At 44.3% G+C, this 22,642-nt stretch overlaps 1 long non-coding RNA gene across 1 annotated transcript in view; it reads left to right on the top strand.

The window, feature by feature from the left end:
* The window catches only part of LOC128854356 (uncharacterized), a 155,622-nt gene that overhangs the window by 73,327 nt on the left and 59,653 nt on the right, over positions 1-22,642 (top strand). The window contains exons 7-8 of the long non-coding RNA XR_008453397.1: positions 1,469-1,575; positions 10,522-10,646. This is a non-coding gene — a long non-coding RNA (uncharacterized LOC128854356). The remainder of the gene's footprint in view (positions 1-1,468; positions 1,576-10,521; positions 10,647-22,642) is intronic.

The raw sequence follows: 22,642 nt of genomic DNA, 5'->3' as shown, positions 1-22,642 counted from the left end.
GTGCTTCAATTAAAAACCTGTAATTGTTAGGTAGCTAGGTTTTGTGGTGATACTCAGCGAGTATTGTGGGATGGCACAGAGGTCAAGGTCTCACCAGAGAGTGTGGAGACTCCTGTGGGCAGTTCATTTCCGTGGGCAGGTGATAGGTGTGATGATGGATCGGAAGAAGCAGCTTGAGGGAAGCGTCTTGGCTCTGTGCTCTCAGCCAAGTAAGTCTTTGCATTTTCTGTGCCTGGAGTGCTGTGCACAGAGCCGGTGTCTCCTTCCCACAGCTGTGCTCTGGTGGAATTAGCATTTCTGCAGACCACGCTGAGTCCAACATCAAAGTTCCTTCTAATTTTAATAACTTTGATATAGACATGTATATATAAACCTGTATTTAATACTGGTGCATATGGGGAGATACATGTGTGTGTAGAGCTAGAAGAAAATAGGGCTCTGTATCCGTGTGTGTCATTTCTTATCTGCTACTAAAACACAGGTGCCTCTGTGGGAAACAAATTGTTAAGCTGTTTGTTGTACAAGAGTTCGGGAAGTTGAGAGTTTTATATTCACTTATACGATGTCCCGTGCTGGGTTGGTGATTTCACCTCAAAAATTAGCATCCCACTCTGTTTCAGAGGAGACTCCAATATTTTTAGTAGTTATAGGAAAGAATATTTTCTGCTGGGATAGAGCAAGAGGCTGTGGATCAACGCTCGGGGTTTGGTTGTCTTTTTCTACTTATTTTATGGCTTGTGACAATTCTTAGCACTCTTCTGCGCCTCTGTTTAATAGCAAAAGGGGACTAATAACACTGAGTTACCTTACGTACAACTATTTAAAGGCAAAATTGAAGTTTGGAGACCTTTAACTAGCTTCTGGCGTTGGAGAAATAGAGCAGTTTTGAGAAGTATTCCTGTGGTTTGGTTTTATTAAAGATACAAACTTTTTGAGAAATTTTATTAATGAAATGGAGCTGGGAAAAACCAGAAGCAGATAAACAGAAATCAAATTCCTTTATGGACAGCTGTACAATGTGCTAAGTAAGGGTGGCTGTATCCTTGATTTTTTTCTTGTGATAAATTCTGAAATGCATATGGAAAATAGTTTCCTGTCTATAACAAAACCAAGAAGTTATTCAGTAACTTTTAGTGTAAGAGAAATCTGAAAAGAAATCCATTGGGAGTTATCTTTCAAACTGGAAGCCTGAAAACAGAGTTAATCCTGGGAACAAATGCTGTTGGCTCAGAAATAGCTCTCAGGTTTCTTGGATCCTTGTTCTCCATCAGCCATGCCAGGCAGGTGGTGACCAGCAGCCTGGAAGCCCTGAAGTCTGAGCCTGGGACTAGGTTCAGATAGAGCCTGATAAGCAGAAATGGAGTGGGGAGATAGAGCTGTGGACACAGTTTTTCCACCACTGGGGGTTTCCTGTCAGGTTATCCATCATTTTATTCCATATCTTGATGTATTATTCCTGTTTCCCCAGGTTGTGCCTGCGAAGTGTTGGAGGGGAGGAAGCGCGTGCCCATCCTCCTTGCCTTTCTCACAGAGGACGGGCACAACACAGTCGCTGAGCACTGAACATGTTGCCAGGTAAGGGAGCCCACCTTCCCCCTGGGTGGCGGGGTGAGCAGTCGCAAGTGAACTGACCACGGTGGTGGTCATAGCATCTGTTATAACATACCAGCTCTGATATTTCCTCATCGTAAGAATCAAATTATTTTTTCATCTACAGCAAATCTAATAGTCCAGGTTAATGTTGTTGTGTAGGCACTCGCAGTAAGGCAAGAATAAGTTTGATCCCAGGCAGTCAGGGGCCAAATCTTTTCCATTGTGTGTTGCTTCTTGAATTAGTCGTAAAGACCTCTTATCTTACTTTATTTAAAAGGCTTTTATTGATCAAAATGCTTCATTCATAGGCTCTGTCTTCTTGAGTGGCTGAAGCAGGATTGACTTATGATAGGAGTTCTTTTTTGAGTTCATTTTATCATTTTTGTTGTTGCTAAATTTCATGCTTCTCTGTGAAGGTATCTGGAAAAGAGGCCCACAGTTTAGAGATACACAAAAAATAAGTGTAGCTTTCCTTCCAGTCCATTAATTTTCTTTCACGGAGCTCTGTACTAGTTTGAGTGCACAGTTGGGAGGAATCAAAACACAGGCATCTAGCCTATTACGTAAGTTTAAAAAGAGAATATATTTGTTTTGAAGCTGCATATAATATATTTATCCTAAGTCATGAACATTTTTGAGAGCTCAGAACATTCTTCCTGTTCTGCCTCAGGATGAAACTTAGATCATATGAACTGGAGAGAGATCCCAGAATACTTGAAGCCATTTAAGTAACTGTAGACCTAATTCAGAGTCCTCACTGAGTGAGGCCAAGCTGGGATTTGAATCCAATTTTTATGCACACTCTTTTCTCCTTTTAACTTGACGTTCCATCTTATATTGAAGAAACCATCCCCCTGGATTCCATAAAAATGGATGTATTCAGGTCAGACACTTGGGAATTTTTAACTGACCCAGTGGTTTGTGTTCAAACACCTCCACCCCAGAGAAAAATAGATTTGCTGCGGAAGTTTCCGTAGAAAATTGCCCTGTGTCTTGCCCTCAGTGGTATTATTTTGCAACAGCTTAGGTTATAACACTTGTGACTGAACCTCATCAGCCTGGAAAGGACAGAGAGCAAGTGGACTGTCCAGGCCGGGAAGATCTAGTATTTAGGGGACAGCATACGTCTAATGTATGTGCATCCAACCACAGCGGATGGCTTTGCTGGGTTCATTGACCTCTTGTAGTCTACGTACATGTCTGCTAGGAACAGAGACCGGATTGAGCTCCTTCTGCCATGAGGCACTTGCAGTCCTGAACAGAAAAGGAAACACCAGTTTTTCTTCCATAGTCCGGATGCTGACTCACCTGTGTGGTGAAAGAAAATAGCCAAAGGGCTGCTATTTCACTAGTGCCCAGTGTGCCTGGGGATGTTTTTTCCTGTGAGGGTGGGGAGGCCCTGGCCCAGGTTGCCCAGAGCAGTGGTGGCTGTCCCATCCCTGCAGGGGTTCAAGGCCAGGTCGGATGGGGCTTGGAGCCCCTGATCCAGTGGGAGCCGTCCCTGCCCATGGCAGGGGGGTTGGAACTCAATAGGCTTTGAGATCCCTTCCAACCCAAACCATTCTGTGATTCTATGATATTTCATTAGCTGCCCTACTTGGATAAATTAAACTGCAGAGCTTTAAGGCCTGAGGCCAGTTCAGTAGTTATGGACACTTAACTTGGCCATGCTCTTGATGTCCTAGTTTCTGATGTAACCATCACTGGTAAATAAGTTTTATTTAGCAGCTGGTTTTAAAGCCATTGGCAACATCTAGTTGTTTGGCATTGGTATTTCATTGATGCGTGGTGTCAATTCAAGCCCATTTTGGCTGTAGGTGGAAACTTGTTCCAATTCATCTGCCTCTTCTCTGCTTCTTGCTCCAGGCCTTGACCTGGTCTTTGGTAGGATCCATCTGTCCCACTGCTGCTGTGTTTTGCTGCCCAGTAATAGGGTTTTGGTGGGGTAGGGAGAGCCAAGCTGACAGAGACGCTGCAACATGAAGGAACTGCTGTTCCTGAATTTCTGAAGGCGGTCATCAACTGTCCTGCCTCAAGCCAGGGAAACCCTATCTGGCCTTGTGGAGTGTTTCTATGCTCTCTGCCTGCCTCCAGATGCCTTCAGACCAATCAACTTCTAAAAACTTGCTGAAGAGGCCATCACTTATGGTACTGCATGATAGACTTCTCCCCGGCTACACCCCTTTTCTGTATTTTCAGAGCCAGCTGCACTAATGAGTACCCCAAGTGGGGACACCACTCAGACAGGATACCAGGAAGGAAGTCTGCATCTACATCAGTGCTTACGCAGGATGATGATGGTCCTTGAATCATGCTGGTTTGCCTGCAAGGTCAGGGTCTGACCTTCCCATCAGGTAGAGCCTGGCCTGAAGTTCAGGACTGGAACGTGTAGTGGCTGCCTTTCCCTCACTGCAGTGTTGCTTTGCTATCAGTCTGCCATCTCCGCTCACCTCTGCAAGTGTGGCCAATACGGCTGATCCGTGCTTATCTGAACACAGAGACATAGGCAGTGAGAGATTTAATGCAAATATAGCATCATGCAGCCCTGTTCCTTCTCGCAAACTATTGATTATGCGTCTGATTTGCTCTCCCCTGATAATAGGCCATAGGCAGAAGCCAATAGAGGGAGGAGGAGGGAAACTTGTCATGATCATTCGATGCAGCTGGTGAACCAATGAGAGGAGAAAGCCCATGGATTGGGCTGGAGGAGTGCAAGGGTGGGGGAACTGTCTTAGCAACAGCAGAAAGCAACTTTCCCCCTTCTACTGTGCAACCATGCTGGAAAGTTCCTGATGATGTCCCTTAATGTATTTGTCTCGCTCATGCCAAGTTTGTACGTGATCAGTGTGACTTTGCTGCATGTGCTGCTTTACCCCTTTTCTCCGTGGTCCTTTGGAAAGGGTAGGAGGGAATCTTCCCTTTGCCTTTGCTATTAAAACCAAACAGTGAGCTCAAGATAAAGGGATCTGCTGCTGGATTCATTGCTGTGTGAGCCCTGAGAACAAAAGTGGGGTTTGTATTCTCTTTTTGCAGTTGGTATCTTCCTCTTGACATCTTTCCGAGACAGTCTGTTGTTCAAACAGTCGGTTCCTTGCCAGTCTGTTGTGACTGTAGGAGCTGGACACCTTGGCTCTATTCTAATATAAAGAGTCCTTATACAAAGCCAGATGAATTCCTGTCCTTCATAATCCAGATCATTTAATCAGATTCCTGGGCTCCCTGTTCTGGGAATTAGAAAAACTTTCTCGTTCATTTGAGCCCTCCTTGTGATCTGTGGGCTGAGAAAAGCCAGTCCAAGGCTTTACCTCTTATCTTTTATCTGCCTTTCAGCAGGAAATGTTCTTTCTGTCTCTCTGCCTTTCTCATGGTCAATCTGTCATTGGTTTAACCAACCAAAAATGAAAATGGCAGTTAAATTTGTCCAAACCTTTTGAACATTTACTGGAACGAAACATCGGCACTTCAGCGCTCCCTTGAAAATTACCTTCGTTGTCCTCCTCTCACCTGCTGCCTTGTCCTGCTCATAAGCATTCACATGTTTATCTCTCTATTTGCATGCTGATAATAGGCATAGATTTTGTTAGTCCTGCATCTGTCGAGATGGTGGGGACAATAATAGAAGTACCATTGGGACCAATATGTATTGGTCTTAGGAGCGTGTCCAATAATGTCTGGGTCAGGGAGCCTTTAACTGCAGTGTCAGGGAATTTAGTCAGCTGTCATCGCTTCTTAATTAAAAATAGCTGAGACTCACTTACATTCCATCGCTATGTGTTAGCTCATTTGTCATCTTGTCCTTCGCTCTCCACCAAACCCCCTAAATGCCTTCAAAACCAGACAATGGATAGAAAAGCTTGCAGCAGGTAAGACAACAAGGGAGCAGCGAGCGGATAACCTGTGTCATAAACTGCTCAGTGGGTCATGGGTCTGCAAGAGTTTAGCAGGATTCGAAGGGGTTGAGGATACAGAGCATTGCAGTATGAAATGCTGCCCCGGCAAATTGTGTCTGCCTCATCCCTGGAGGCGTTCAAGGCCAGGTTGGATGGGGCTTTGAGCAGCTTCATCCAGCCCATGGCAGGGGAGTTGGAAATGGATGATCTTTAAGGTTCCTTCTGACCCAGCCCACTCTATGGTTCTATGAAATGCACTGTGTGTAGGTATTTTGTATTTATATATAAAAGTAGCTTCTGCACAGGCATGTGTCAGGGAATAAATCAAACAGCAGCTGTCCTGGGGTTACAAAAAGCTTCCCTTGTGGACAAACCAACTTATATTTCTCCATTTTGAGTTTCCAGCATGTTCCTCTGGTCCAGGTCTCACAAAGACAGACTGTTTTTTCAGTGTGATCCAGTCAGACTTTTCCTATGTACATAAGTGATTGGTTTCCTAATTCCTTGCTAAATGGGATTTAGTGCTATCTGTGATTGCCATCACCTTCCAGTAGGTCTCACTAATTTATTTGCCAAATTCCTAAGGGGATAGAGAGATGGGAGGTTACACAGAGGTTCAGGAGCTTCAGAGGGAAATAAATACCATGTTGTAATATCATTACTGAAAGAAAATGTATCCCCCTTCCCTTGCCAAAAGAAAAAAAAGAATTTATTGTGATTCTAGCTAATGCTTGGAGCCAAGGGACAATTTTGGCACGGGGAGAATTTTTCTAGCTTCCTTTTTACAAGTAAATCAGAAGTGGAAGGGCATTAAACCAACTAACTTCCTGAACTGGAAGTTGCATCCGGATTACCATATTTAATTGTCTGTGATTGACCTATCTTCCATGAATTTTGCAAATCCATTTTTGAACCTGTTTATATATTTGGCCTCCACTGCACCGGGTAGCGATGAGTCCCACTGTTAAATCCCATATTGTTTGAAAAAGTTCGTCCAGGATGTCCTGTACAATGCTATCGATCAGTCCAGTGAGTAAATGGATGGCCCTTGCCAGGGCTTCAGGTTCCAAATTGGTGATAATTCTCTTTGAGACCTCATCCATCCCTTGCACTTGGGAAGTGAATCAGCACTGGACCTCCTGCGCTTCACTGCCCAACTTGGGCTATGAGGGACCGAGGCGACCTGCCACACAGGGCATCTTCTGCATTTCCACTACGGAATGGTGACTTTTCTAGCCAAACAGTTATTTCCTTCATATTCCCCGTGTTCCTGCTGGCTTGGCTGAAGATCCAGTGATAGTTCTTGGTGTTGTAAAAAGGTTCCATTTCCCGTAGAGGGAAAATTCACATGGAGCATGTGGGATATACCTGTATTAATTTAAGATGCTGTCTTCGATCGGGTCGGTTTTTCTGAGTCCAGTTCAAGAAAGCTGTTTATAGAAATAAAGAAGAAATCCCACTAGTTTGACTCAGTATTGTTTGGGGATTTTGAGTTACTGTGAGGTACAGGAAGTCTACCTCAGGCAGGTCGCTAAAGGTGGGTGAGATGTGTCCTGGCCTCAGGGCATGTCCATGGGGAGAAGGAAATCCCAAAGCTAGTTCTGACTTCAGTTAGACACACACAGAGTCACAGAGATGCTTGATCCCAACAGCTAGAGTGCTCATGTAAACCCAGCCTGAAGCAACAGGTAAAGGCTCAGCTGAACCCCAAAACATCAAGCTAAGGACAAACCTTCATGTTACTAGAGGCAGTTTCAGACTGAAGATATCTTTTTTTTTTTTTTTTTTCTGAAACTAATTAAGCTCTGATGACTTCAGCTATATATTCAGCCCCTGATTAAGGCCATGATACTAATTAAACTCTTGAATTATTAAAAATGCAAATAGTCAGACCCGTGTGCAACAGTAGACTTGTGTTTTCATGCTCCAGGACAGCAGTGGGAATATTTGGCTGAGTCCCTTGTGGTGAAAAGTTTTTCTTTTCCTTTTTTTTTTATTACAAAATGACTGCACTCCCCTTGATGCAGAACTGAAACTGCCAGCTGCTGGGGTAAATGTCTCAACTGCCTTGCAGCTAGACAAGTAAGTTTGATTAAACCAGCAAAGTTTTAGAAGGAACTCTGGGTCTCTTGACATCCCGACTGTGGCATTTTCCCTGAATGGGCTGTTGGGATTGAAATACCAGCAAGTCCTTAGAGACCGAGTCTGTTTTCAGTAGCAAAACTCTTGGAGCTGCATTGCAGCTACCTACTTTGTTATCGTAGTTCGAGAGCATGATAAATTATTTAGACCTCTAGCTGTCCTCCCAGATCCTCTCTCTCTAGCATCCCCAACGATGATACATGCACCTTCAGTGAGATAGATATACAGGAGGTCTAGTTGTGGCCTTTCCTTCAGTCCAGGAGTATTTCGGTTGTTGTGCTGCTAAACAGTAGGGGATGTAAAGGTTGGTTTGATCTCTTTATCATCAACATCTTAGTGGGCACCAAGCACCTTCTGAGTAACAGCCATGCTTGTGTACAAACACATCTTTTGAAGTAGGATTTTGTGATCATGAGTAGGGCTCATCTCCATATGGATGGTCTTGCAGAAGTACAATGAGCTGGTCTTTGAAGTAAGATGGAGTTCTGTGGGCTGGGAGTGTGGAGGGCAAGTATTGCCATATGTCACCACGTACCTCAATCATGGAGATTTCTGTGTTTATACCCTGGTCAGTCTGTTCATAGAATCATAGAATGTGCCGAGTTGGAAGGGACCCACAAGGATCATTGAATCCAACTCCTGTCCCTGCACAGGACAACCCCAACATTCACACCGTGGGGCTGAGGACGTCAGCCAAATGATTCTGGAATATTGTCAGGCTTGGTGCCGTGACTGCTTCCCTGGGAGCTGTTCCACTTCTGGGGGAAGATCGTTTTCCTGATATCCAGCCTAAGAACCTTTTTCTGATATCCAACCTAAGTGGATATGAAGATATTTTGGATGTGCAGCCATTCAGGTTGAGGCAGTGGCCCATAGAACTTGGACAGTGTCTGTCCCACCCCATAGCTCTTCTGCCTTGCCATCACACAGCCCTGGCTTGATCTGGCAGTGTTTACAGCCAGTACCAACTGGGATATTGGAGGGATATGCCAGTAGGCACTCTAGTTATAACCTGCCCAGAGGGAAGTTTCTTCCTGGTGCTTATCAAGTTCATAATAAAGACATAAATTAAGAGAAAAGGTGCACAAGACAGTATTCAAATGTAGCAAGTGTATGTCATATTGAATAAACTGTCACCCTCACTGGTGTGAAGTGACAACAACTTATTGGCATCACTTATCAGATAAAAATATGACCCAGCATCTACAGCTGAGTCCAGTCAATGGCAGGTGTGATAGTAAAGCAGTGTCATTTTTTTTGCTTCCCCTCTCAACTGTCCTTTTAGTGTGATAAAACAAAGAAATAAGTGGTCATTACTTCACCTATGACAACCGATTATTTTCCTCCTCCTGCTATAATGGGCTGCAGGTGTTTCACAGCCAGCCCAAGCTAATAAGGACAGACATGCTGGTCGCAAGCCAAAATTATAAAACTATCCAGGGAGAGAAGAAAAGACCAGGGGTGGGGGCTGGTGGGGAGGGGTGGTGGGAAGGAAAGGAAAAGAAAGCATGGGAGTCACTCCATGCTGAGATTTTGTACTTTTGTGTCTCCTAAAGTGAATACATCAGTCGGGAATCAAAGATTTGAAAAGTCATTCAGCCCCTCCAAATTAGAAGGCCAACCATCTGCACGATAGGATGGAGCTCTCCCCAAAGGCTGCAGTCCAGGGCTGGTCTCGGTGGCACCAGAGTAAGCCAGGAGCATCTCCACCAGAGTTACAACAAGCTCACCCAGCATCTCGGATTCTGGCCTGGTGCTTGCATCTTCCTGCCAGAATAGCATTTTGGACCCAGCCCTTTAATGTTGTGTCACCATAGTGATGGGTCCTCTGTTCCAGAGCCGATGAGGAATTGCTGTGGGGTTGTCCAATGTTAATTAATCCCTTTTAGGCAAAATTTGATCTCAGTGGAAACCTTAAAGACAAGGCAGCCCATTCAGAGCTCTGCAGCATCTCACCCGCCTCGATTTTAGCAAGATGTCTTGCCCTTGAGTCCCGCATATCTCAGCAAATCCCTTGTGTTTCCTGGAAGTTTGAGCGGGGATGGAAAAGTCAGTGAGAAGGAAAGATGTGCTGTCTGAGAAATGAAGATCTGCATGCGTCCTTCCAGCTTTGCAAATAATGCTCTTTGGAAAGCCTGACTTGTCATGCAGGCTTCCCAAGGTGCTGCATTTTTGGGTGCAAGCCAAACAACAGCCAGGATAACAGAGCACAAAGGAAGAGATGGATCTGAGGCACTGGCTGGCTTAGCCCTTTTGGCATTAATTGCCCTAAGGCATTGTAGCTAATGGCAAGAGAGATCAAAGTCTCCAAAGGTACCTCTCTCAATTGCATGAGTGCCTTGGGGGTGTCCCTCACCTGAGCTACCTCAGGCAGGTCCCTTAAGGTAAGTGAGACGTGTCCTGGCCTCAGGGTATATCCATGGGGAGAGAGAGATCCCAAAGGTACTCCTGACTTCAGTTAGACACACAGAGTCACAGCTATGCTTGATCCCAACAGCTAGAGTGCCCATGTAGTCCAACCAGAGTGCACCTTCCTCTGCTACTGCTCAGTGTTTCTGGGTCTGGATTAGGGCTCTCGGACACAGCTTGAGCATCCCTGACCCCGGAGTGTAGATGTACCCCAGGGCACATCCTGAAAGATGCTAAAAGATGTTACTCAACCCACCAAAAGGTTTGGGGTCCAGATATCACAGTAATGGACACATCTGAGGTAAATTTACTTCACTGGATTTAATATGATAGATCCAGACACAAATTTCTTATCCAGATTTGGCTGGAGCCAGGACTTGGTTTAAGCCAAGTGTTTTGATTTGTTTGTTTATCTAAGATGTTTTTTGGATGCTTAGCAGGAAAAAAAACGCCTATTGCTGATGAATGTTAATTATGGTCATTTCAGATCTCCTTTTGGCAGCTGTGTGAGAAGGGAATGCCACCGCAAAGGAAGGATTACTGAGGCGAGATTCAAGTTGGATTCGAAAAGGACAAAAGTGCTGTGCAATACATATACCACCACCTCGACAGGTCAGTGCCTTTTCCCTGGAGTCACTGTCAGCGTTCTGTTAGCAGCATCTGTGATCACTCAGTCAGACCCTGCATATGGTTTTAAAGGTGATAAAAATGCCACAACTGAAATTCATTTGTATCAGAAAGGAATTAAATGGTTGTAAGGCTTAAATGATTTTAAAAATGGTATTACATCAGGTGTTTTATAGTAAGCATGCAGTTGATGAAAAGAAATTGCAGATAATGCTTTGTAGTGAAGCTGATTGAGTCATCTTTGAATTCTCTGCTTTTTTTTGGATGGCCTTTGAGTTTTTGCATTAACCTGACAAGGTGATTTGTTTGGAAAATTATGTGAATTCTGACCTATTGTTTGCAAAGTGCTGAGGACACTGACACCTCTGAAAACACGAATAGTAATAATAGTGCTAGTGAACAGCAGCTTAGCAAAATCTTTTGTGATGGCTTAGAAATCCAAGAATTCTTTTGCTCAATGATTCATCCCTTGAAGTATCCTGTACTTTGATTTCTGAGTTTGGATGCCGGTAATGAGCAGCTATGGTCTGGGGCAGTCTGAAGAAATTGAATACAATTTTCTTTCTTTGAAAGAGTTTCAGATAGAGCCAGATCTGCAACTGGTGCAGACCTGTAGTTTGGAAGGCTTTGGAAGTTATTCTCAAACCTGGCAGTTCCCATAATCAAAACTCAGTTGTGGTTGGGTGCTTAGGTCGCAGTCCTGTGCTTCTCAGCAGAGCTTTGGGTAAGCAGAGAGAAAGAAATGGGTGCAAAAAGTGACTCGGACTTCAGACAGGTGGCATATTCCTCTGAAAGTGTCCATCTCTCCTGCTGACCAGAGGGAGAGCCGAGGGCACAGCAGAAAGGGGATGGATTTGGGGCACTACTATGCAATCTTCACTGTGCTGTAGAGAAAGATGACATATCTCGGGGCAGGGTGAAGGGGAAATGGTCCTGGTTTGGGAGCTGTTATGGAGATGGGATACAGAACCACATGGATATTGGATGACAGGGACATTATTTCATTTTTTTTTCCTTAAACTTATGTGAGAGGAGGAAACTGTAGGCTTTATCTTCTTCTGAGTGGAAAAACTGATCTCAAGTACGTAAGTTTGAAGCTGGCAACAGCGTGAGCCAGATTAACTTGGCTAAATAGGCGTATGAGGCCACAAAATCTGACTGAGCCTAATTAGAAACCAGGATGCCTCCCTGTACTTAAAGGTTTCTTTTAAGGTTATGATGAGCTGACAAAACGTATTGGAGAGAGGTGGAATTGATATGAGCCATGTTTGGCATTTTACAGCTTAGTGGCAGCGACAAGAGGCCCAAAAGACAGATCAGAACCACACATGCACAAGCTTGAATTAATTAACTTCACCTACTTTTTGGTGCTTAACACCAGGACCTAAGTTAGTGGCACAAAGCTCTTGGAATTGATGGGATGGGCTGAATCAGCTTTGGAGACGCTGCTGCTCTGCTGTGGAGCCCAAGAGAACTGCGCTCTTAACGAGGGGTCTCAATTGCCTGCACCTTATTGGAATGAATGCAAGCCAAGATGTGGTGTCCGCTCATCGCAGTGAGACAACACGTGGCCAAAATAAACTGAACAGGAGAACACTAGGTTGTCATGAAATGATTTGTAGAGAAGAAGCATTGCAGTCTGTGTAGTTTGCAAGCAGGAGTGAAGATCTAAAGAGTTGAAAGAGGACACAGTAGTAGTTTTATACATTTCTTTCCAAGGGTTTGTTTTGCTTTGAGGCAGTGCTCTCCTTACCACTAGCCTGGATTCCTCTGCTACCCATCCTGCACATCACATTAATACAGGCAGCACACTGCCTCTGTTTGTGGGATCAAGCCATCAGGGCTGGAGCGGGGCCATAAAACTGTTGTGCCTGAGCGCAGCCAGGCTGCCAGCAAGAAGCAGGGCTGATTTATGCTGGCTGACTGGGGGCCCTATTGCCTATTAAAAGCAGTCCTCTCTGTTCGATGCCAGCAGGTGCTTTGCCTATCTGGGCACTGCCAAGCTTCCTCCTGCTGTTCTCGCGAGTTGCAGTATTTCATCTTTGCTCGTGCTGCTGTTTTTATTCCCTCTGCCTCCTTCCCAGCCCTTGGTGTCTGTTCAGAGACTCGGCCTCATTTGCTGTTGTCCTGGTGCCAGAATTTTCAGTCTGAGGCAATGGAGCAGCCTCTGCATGGGGAGGACTCATGCTCGCTGGCTCCACCGTCTGGACCTGGCCCCGAGCACAGAGCTCGGCAACCCCTAACAGGTCCCCTTGCTTCCTCTCCAAGAATACGATTAGAGGTTTGAGACTGAGCAGACAGCTGGTATACTCTCCCAGGGCAGCCTCTGTGTCTGGCCCTCCATTGGTTTTGTCCAAATCACATCTGATTCCTTTCCAAAAGCGTTTCAGTCTGTAAAACCAGACCAGGTGCCTTTGGTTGTACTCATTCCTGAAATACCAGCTATGAACAAAAGCATTTTGGATTGGTCTTAACGTGGGTATGAAATGCATTTCAAACCGGGATATTTTTTTTTTTCTAATTTAAGCATTTGAATCTTCCCTTATGCTTTTCCAGATAGAAAACAGACCTTGTTCAAGTCAGTTCTTGGTCTTATACCCGGTTTGCTGTATGCTTTAGACGGTCGAAATTGCTTCATGCTATGCTGCAGCCTCTGAAATCTGACCTTTATATATATTCTTTGCTCCTTGACCTCTTGTTTTTCACCTAGAATAAAACTACCAGCAAGTCAGCTGCAATGTTCTTTCCCCATTTTGCTCAGTAATTTGCCAGAACAGAGAAAAAAACAAAAGAAACCTGACTTTACCAGCCAAAATTGGTAGAAGTGTTTAAAAGCCCGAGTGGCCTCTGAGCCTTGGTTTACTTCTGCATCCCTGCTAATTGCCAAGCTAAGTGCTTTGTCCTCCAGACTGTCCTTCGTCTAAAAGCATGAGCAGTGCGATGGCACCAAGGCTGCGGGAGGGCTCCTGATGCTGCCAAGAAGATGGGCTCTAGTTATGGAGCGGAGATCTGCCAACCTTCTGTGCTGGGGAGTTTGCAAACTTCCACAATGCATCTGTTTTATTCCAGATTGTGCATCACACTGAATAGTCCTTTTGTGTGCTCTGCCTCCAGCTACTAAGACTGGCTCTGAAGAAGCCAGAGATAAATATGACAGCTACCATTATAGAGTATCCCCTGGATACTGTGGCCTGACCCACACCCACTGTCTATCTTAATGTTGTCAGTAATAATGTTTATATTGCTGTGTCAACTTCATTTCTTATCGTGTAACCAGAGATAGGCCAAATGAACACGGAAAGCTTTTCTTTACTTCAGCATTCAGTGCCATTCGGAGGTCCACAGATGGGACAGACACTTTGCTACCGAGCTGTTTACCCTGATGGATGTTCTAAGTGTCATTTAAGGGGAAAACAATACCATTAGAAAAAAATGGGGAGAGGCTCTTTATCAGGGAGTGCAATGATAGGAGGAGGGGCAATGATTTTAAGCTGAAAGAGGAGAGATTGAGATGAGATCTTAGGAAGAAATATCTTGCTGTGAGGGTGGGGAGGCCCTGGCCCAGGTTGCCCAGAGCAGTGGTGGCTGCACCATCCCTGGAGGGGTTCAAGGCCGGGTTGGATGGGGTTTGAGCAACCGGATCCAGTGGGAAGTGTCCCTGCCCATGGCAGGGATTGGAAGCAGATGGGCTTTGAGGTCCCTTCCAACCCAAACCAGTATATGGTTCTCTTAAATAGCAAGAGTATTATGAGTGTAGTCCAAATGGCACGACTGCAGCTTGGCAAGTCTGCCTACCCACAGTATGTATTGTTACAGCAGGTTTTTGCAGAGGTAGGATCTGTCCACGTTTCCTGTGGGTCATTACCTTCCAAACTGCCACAGATTCTCTGCGTGGGTTCGGTTCGCTACAGTCATGCTTGCCACACTTTTGTGTACTGTTTAAGTGCATTGTTAAATGGGCCTTATTTTGCATTGTAGAAATTCTTACACTTCAAATGGCAGGGGAAATGGTTTTGTGCATCTAAGTTGTCTTTACTTATGAGTGTATCAATACCAAGGGAATATGAGTGTTCCTGGACCAGGCACAGTGTTTGTCATTGTCTGCCTGGGAGCACTAGGTCCCAGTAAAGCGATGTAAGGAGGAGAGCCACTTCTTTGCACCTCTGAGCAGCAGCAGCAGATCTTTGATGCCTGAATCAGGGTTTCCGTCAGTCAATCTTATCTCCAAAGAGTGGCTATTTTGGCAAATTTGACCCATTTTATTTGTATTTAAGCACAGGTACCAGGAAGAAGCCCTTATGCCTCTAGCACTTGCAGTTAAGTTGCTGAAGTGTCACCAGTTCAAGACATCACCCAGTCAGAGGTACTGGGAGCCCGGCTCTCTCTATGCTGTCTCTGGACAGTGTTTGACTAGACTGCTTTTATCTCTCTAGCCTGTCTGTGGGAGTCAAATCTTTGTACAGCGACTGCATTGCTTGGCATCTAATCTGCACTGGTTGACTCAGGCTTAGAAGGCAAGGAGGGAGGGAGATAAGTAGGAGGAAGAAAGGTGGGAGTGGAAAATAACATATTTGAGGGGACAGCAGGAAGCCTAGGCTCATTCGCATCTTGGGAGTTGCTCAGGACATGACCAAGTGAGTGTTTCCTGATCCCCTCTTTTTAGTTTGTTGGTTGTTTTTTCATTCCCCTGGGGGCCAGATAAAAAAGGATGCCCATTAGGGCATGGCTGGGGGAGTCCCAACATGGGTGATGCCAATAGCAAATGTCACTGGAAAGCCAAGTGTCCTGAGCGGGTGATAACCTTGACTCGCCAAGATAGCCCAGTTGCAAAGATTTTCTTTATATTTTCTGCGATACATGGTTTTCTGCTGAATATCACTCATTCGTTCCAGTCCTTGCTTATACTCCAAGAGGGCTTCCCTGCATGGAGGATTTTTTACTATACGTTTGTTTGTTATTGCTTACTTTTTCTGTGGGGAAATGAATACAAATGGAGACTAAATGAGGTTCCTTGGTGAGGGAAAAAGGGTCAGAAAGATTTCTAAAAGATAAAAAACGTTACTGTTTTTGGATAAAAGGGATGGGGGTTGTTTCAACCTGCAGGTTATTTGGGAAGATAGGCCATTGCGGAGGTGGAGCTGTAGAGCAGGACAGGAAGGAGAGGTGTACAGCTATGTGTCTTTTCAAGTACTTGAGGACACTCGAACATAAAAGTCATCATGTGAATATCAGATGCTGTTATCCATTATTAGTAAAGCTGGGGATCTGCTCACACTTTTAAGGATGAATAATCCCACATTATTCTAACAGGCAGAGCTGGGATCAGAGGATGCTCGTTGCATGTTCTACGTACTGCAGAGATTGTCTTTTCTTTGTCTGCCCTAATTGAATCAATAAATGACCTTTGTAGGCACCTGTGTAGCAGGTGACAAGTTGAGTTGCTTGAGGTCACTGAAGGGGGCATCCCAGCAATCTTTGAGAAAGAAAAGGATTTTGATCCAGAATAGTTGTGATGTCCTAGTTTCCTGGTCCCTTGGGCCAGCTTGTTCCTAGAACAGGGCTCTGAAAGCAGATAGAAAAGAACAGAAGAGAATCGCCTTCTCTCAGTGATGATCTAAGAAAATTTGGTATTTTTTTTGTCTTGAATCTTTCCCTGTTTACTCCAGCTGTCACCTGCTTTGTTTCTTCGATGTTTCTCTTATTAACATGTTAGTAATGCTGTGATGATTGGGTGAGCAGATTATGTGTCAATGTTGCATTGCAGTCTCATTTCTAGTTGTACTGTCACAACTCCTGGGTGCACAGGCATTGGTGGGAACCGTATTGTGTAGGTTGCTGTATAAACCCAGCAGTTATTTATCCAGGTGAGATAAACTCCAGATCAACTCCTAATGGATCCAAACTTTACATGCAATACGTGTTTCACGTCCATTCAGCCCAAATGTAAGACTGACACAGCCTCATTCTCAGAGATGAAAACAAATGCAAATCCATGTGCTGTGGTTTGTTCTGCTGCATTAGCCCATTCACCCCCCAAGATTGATGCAAGGGCATTTGCAGGGGGGGTTTCTCTGTGATTTTTGTCATTTGACATTGGATCCTGGCACACAGGTGTTGGGAAGAGTGGCCACTGTGACTAGCAGAGCTAGGCTCTGGTAAGGCTGCTTCCATCAGCCATTTCTTGCTATCCTTCTAGGGCATGCGTGTGTGCAGAGACCTGACTCTCCTTCATTCCCTAAGACTCTCTGAGCTGGTTCATTGTTCCTAGATCCTCGTGTCCTGTTCTAGCCCTTGAGGGTTACCAGTAGAAGAGAAGGCAGTGCTGGCAGGATGGGATATTTTTCCTTTTTGGCTCAGGGGTATGAAAGTGGTATCTTTTAACCTGTCAGTATGCATTTACAACACATCTGAGGTTTGAAAGAGGCTGTCCAAAAAGAAACCCAAGAGTAATAAGAGTGTGTTAGTAGAGCCAGTAGGCATTGAATAGACTCTGTGGTGGTAGAAAAGCCTTAGGCTTCGACTGATTGCTAATTATGTGGCTCTATGCCTTTCTAAGAAAATACCATGCAAGGTTTGTGAAGGAGGTAAAGTGTGTTAATCTGTGGAGAGTTACCAGTCTTTGGGTTGGTGTTTTTTTCTCTTTCTTCCCCACCTCCCCACCCCCTTTTTTTCCCATGCCTGAATTCAGTATTAGAGCCTGGCTGGGCTCTGGTTTTAGAATGAAGCTGCATTCCCAAGTTCTGCCAGCCATCTCTTAGAGGCACTGTGTAAAGGGTACAAGTTATTCCACCTTAAAAAGAAAAGGGGGGGGGAAGAAAAAAGGCAAAAAAAGCAAAACCCATGCCGTGCATAGAGGGAGAGAGTTACAGAAAGTGGGCCCCCTGCTTTTTTCAGAGGGGGAATGTAAGCAGATCCTTGCTGAAACTGCTTCACTCAGCAGTTTTCAGCTTGTTTTAATTGGCCTGGCCTGAAAGAATTCTGAATGCTGTACCTGTGCCAATGAAAATGTAAATGTTTCCCCGAGACGAGGCACTCGGAGTGCCTGTGCCCCAGCTCTGATAGCAGCAGCAGCAGGGGCATGGAGACATGGATGTGATGGGAAATGGGGAGGTCTTGATCTAACTCAAAAACAAAGGGCTTTGGAGAAGGAAGCATGAATAAAGCAGACCAGGGTAAAATATAGAGTAGGTACCTACTGGAACTCCCGCTTTTCCGTAGTCCATTACCCTCTCATCTGGCACTGGATTATTGGATCCTTTACTAATTTACAGGAGAACTTGATGTCGCTTTCTTTCTGGTTTTGTTTATTTATTTAACTGTAATTCACTGTAGAAGGTTTCCTGTCAGAAGGAAGGTTATTCCTCCAAGTGCAGGAATGTTGCCATGGAGTGCATCCTTATGGCCAGTGGGTATGGTGGTGTTAGGTACCAGTGTGTCACTGGAGGCTGTCTCACTGTGGGAGAACCGTGGTCACAAACCGATCCCAGATCCTTGTTACCTGCAGGGATGAGTAGGGCGGGCTGGGAGATACCAGTGATATTTCTGCATGTGGAGCCTGGTGGCAAGGCTGTTGTTGAAGGTCCATATCTTGAAGTATCTTTTCACTCAAACCTTCTGATGGTTTGAGCTCTTCCTCATCTGTGCTGCTGTAGCCGAGGAGCTTTGGTCTCGAGGACTGTTTCCTGTCACACTGGAGCCAGGTTTTATGGGTGGCTCAAAAGGGGTAGCATCAAGGCCAGTGAATCAGACACTGATGGTGTCTACTAAGGTGCAGGAGTTTGTCTTTAACTGAGTATAGTGATGAGGGTATAGAGTTGTTTCTCTGAACCAGTAAGGTCTTTTCCCTGTTTATCTCGTTATTTGATAACGATTATTCTTTTCTAACTCCATAAAAACTATTATTTGTGTTGCTAGCTCAGCTAGTCACAGCATTTCTGAATTAGTTCAGTGTTGCGGTCCTGCATCCAGACCTGATGCGATGTAAACTCTATTCTCTCCCAGAGCATCAGCTCAGTGCTGGAGTCAATTACTGGCATGACTGTCTTTATGCTCAAGGTTTGCCATTATCTTAAAACGGGAGAAGATGATTGCTTAATTCTTTGAGCTTGTTTGCTGAGGCTTTTTGACAACAGACAGTCTTTTCAATGTGGAAAAACAAACAGTTTCCATTTCACTTAAATTTGGAAGTAACTTGCACTAGGTGCATCATCACTAAATTATGGTGTGTTTGTAGAAGCACGGGTCTGGAACCTCCCCAGGTAGTTCTATACCTGCCTTTCCCATATCCCATTACAGTGCTTTTCGTTCCCTTGAGATGCTGGACCTACACAGAGTTGTCCTTCATCCCAAACTCTACCTTTTTTACATGGGTGTGCATCTGGCTGAAGGAGCTACATGAATGCAAAACCCACCCCAAACTAAACCAAAACAAAGATCCTTTGAAACTACTGAGTGTCATGTATTTCCTATGCGTTGATGTTCCTCGCATGAGCCTGGGTACCAATATTCCTCATATACTGAAATTCCTGGTATCCTGGGCATCCCTCAGGATGACCAATCTGAATGCAGGTAACTCCACAACATATATGTTATAAATTATAGCCACTTTCTTTTGCCTAGAGAAGTCGTGGCTGTCCCATCCCATCCCTGGAGGTGTTCAAGGCCAGGTTGGATGGGGCTTGGAGCCCCTGATCCAGTGGGAGGTGTCCCTGCCCATGGCAGGGGGTGGGACTGAATGGGCTTTGACATCCCTTCCAACCCAAATCGTTTTATGAGTCTATGAAAGTATCTTTTCACTCATCCATAAAACAAATCCCTTCATAAAGGACACACACTAAAGCCCTGGAATGAATGAATAAGAAAAATTGCCTGGCTCACCTTATTTTTCTGCCTTGTGTCAAGTTACAGCCTGGTTGTGAATTGGGAAAAGAATGAGTTTTCAATAAATGGTTGATCAATTATTTTCTGTCTTTGCAACTCCCTGTACAGAAATGAATATGCATTCTTTGCATTTTCCAGATAAATATCCAGCATCTTAGGGTATTTAAAATTAGATCCGTATACATTTACGGAGCGATGATTATTCTGAATTTCATCTGAGGCAATTAAAAAGCATCATGATGACATTTAAGGTGATATTTTTCTCCCCTATGTTAAATAATTATAAATAATAATAATGATTAAACAAATTATTCTGTTCCTTCCAGTCTGGATCAACCTTTAGGTTAATAATCTAAATCATTAAAATTCATCTGTCTCTCAAAGGATTGAGCAGTTAAAAAAAAATTGGAAGAACCTTTCCGCATAAAGGTGGTTGATAATTACCAAAGCAAAGATGTTTTGTGGGTTAAAATTGTGAAGACTCAGCAGATTGATTGGGTTATGTGTTGGGCAGGTTGAGGTGATATTTTCTACAATTAAACTCAGTGCAGTTTTATCAACCAACATCCTCTTCATAGGATGATGCAGAGGTCAGGTCCAAGCCTGATTCTTAGTAGACTGGCTCTCAGGGATTCATGGTTTGCAGCTGCAAACTTAGGTCACTGATGGCCATTTTTTGAGATTATTATTTATTTACAGTGGGAGTTGGGCCCTTATATAGAGATTTTTATTATTATTTTTCCTTAAACTGCGTTTGTGGGTGAAACTTCTCTTGATCGAGTTCAATCACCTAAAACCCAGCTCTCTAAATGAAGCAGCTATTTGGGGAACTAACTGGTAGTGTTTATCATTTCCCTTTGAGTTGGGTTGATTTCTCTCCATTTCCCTCTGCTTTATTGTTGGTTGATTCGGCCCCAAAGGTTCCTGTATCTGGGTTTTTTTTGTGATATAAAGCACTAAACAATTAGATAAGAATTGAAACCCAACCTTTTGATGGTTACAGATAAATGATTAATGTAGAATGATCTAAGAGGCCATTTCTAACCTAGTGATTCTATAAGACGGGTAGACGAGGCACTCAAGGACGTGGTTTAGTGGCAGACAGGAGTGATTGGACTCAATGATCTAAGAGGTCTTTTCCAACCTAGTGATTCTATGATTCTATAAGAATCATAGAATGTCCTGAGCTGGAAGAGACCCAAAAGGATCATTGAGTCCAGCTCCTGTCGCTGCATAGGACAAACTCAAAGTATGACTCAAGCTGCCTTTCAGCCTCTGTAACCGTGAACACTCTTTTCCTGTAGACATTGCCAAGGTGATGTTGTAAAAACTCTGGAAATCTGGTTACCTTCTCAATTGGCAATAGCAGTCTAAGACGACTACCTGAAAGGTGTGTGGACTCTTTTGGACTTTACACCTCTCTGGATAATGAGAGACTTGCCTGGCCATAAAGAGCCAAGAAAGAATGGATTTCTAATGCAGGAAGAAAAGATAAGGCTTTCCCCATGGGGTTTATTGGATTGCCAATTGCTCCACCTATTTGCAGAGTTTCTTATAAGTAGTCTCTGTTCACCCATCTTTCCCCCCTCACTCCGGCTATTAAATCTCTTCCCACTCTCCTAAAGTGAAGCCTTCATGTTGTCTTAATAAATTGCTTTTCTTCTTGAACATGAGTGTGCTTTGGAGCGAAATAACCCTTCAGAGTCATCAGGACCAAAACAGACACAGAACGCAGGCTGGGGGAACTGTGGAGTAACATCTGATTTCACCAAGCTTTTGATAACCCTCTCCTCTGTATTTCTCATGCCTGTCTTTTTTATTTTTCAACACATATTTATATTCTCATCTTGGTTTCCTACTTCCATCTCCTCACACCTTCCCTCCTTCCCCTCTCGCCTTGTCTTCTGAGGTGTCCTTCACTAACTCTGAATGCTTGCAGTGGTATTCCAGCTCAGATTTAAACCCCCCTGAAATGCCACAGTCCAGCCCTAGCATCCAGTGGTTGCTCACTGTAGACAGGCTGACGTTCCCTGGGGAACAGCCTTGCTCAGGAAATGTAGCTATTTCCGCTCTCTGCTGCAGCCAGGAAATGAGGAGGCAGCAGTGAAGATATTTTTTGAATTTGACAGGATTTTTTCTTACTTTGAAGCAAGGAATGCTCAGGCCAGCAGGTCCTGCAGCGAGGGCTTTGTTGATACCTTTGGGAAGTGGTGTCAGAATTTGGGTTTGTGTTAGACCCACGTTCGGATTGAGGCTTGAGGTTTGAAAGAAGCAAGATGATCCAAAAATCTGAAGCCAAAATACTATATGTGACTTCATAAAGTGTTTCTGCTTTCTGTTGCTGATGTTCTCATTTGGTTTTAGTTTGCTTGGGATTGTTTTAGGGCTTGTTTTTTGTTTTTTTTTGGTTTTTTTTTTCTTTTTATTGCAGAATTAAATAATTTCAGTTCTTCAGAATCCAGTATCTTTTGGGTGCTACATGTGTAGAAAGTCCCTTCTGCTGCCACCGCAGTGAAAAGGGTTTCAGATCCCACTTCTATGTTCATTTTAAATAGACTGTCTTAAAGTTTATCTCATGAGAATTTAAAGCAGTCAGGGGAACTTCAGCTTTAATGGCAGGTGTGCGGCTAATCCCCTAGATTGTTTTAAAATGTTTGTTCTTTTTAGTGTGAATATCCTGTAAATTTCTACTGCAAGTAGTGGGTAAAACACTGAAAATGTTTCCAATTATAATGAAAATACAGTAATGGTAATCATTTAGTGAATCATAGCATGGTTTGGACTAGAAGAGACCTCAAAGCCCATCCAGTCCCACCCCGTGCCATGGGCAGGGACACCTCCCACTGGATCAGGGGCTCCAAGCCCCATCCAACCTGGCCTGGAACCCCTCCAGGGATGGGGCAGCCACCACTGCTCTGGGCAACCTGGGCCAGGGCCTCCCCACCCTCACAGCAAAACATTTCTACCCAAGATCTCATCTTAATCTCCCCTCTTCCAGCTGAAAACTCTTCCCCCTCATCCTATTTGTGCCCTCCCCGATCAAGAGCCCCTCGCCGTCTTTCCTCGAGCCTCCTGAAATTAGTGGCATTTTAGAAATATGT

Source organism: Cuculus canorus, chromosome 23 (assembly GCF_017976375.1).
Source record: "Cuculus canorus isolate bCucCan1 chromosome 23, bCucCan1.pri, whole genome shotgun sequence".
NCBI classification, from domain to species: domain Eukaryota; kingdom Metazoa; phylum Chordata; class Aves; order Cuculiformes; family Cuculidae; genus Cuculus; species Cuculus canorus.
Note: the sequence above shows the minus strand (reverse complement) of the source record. Positions and strands in the feature narration are given on the sequence as shown.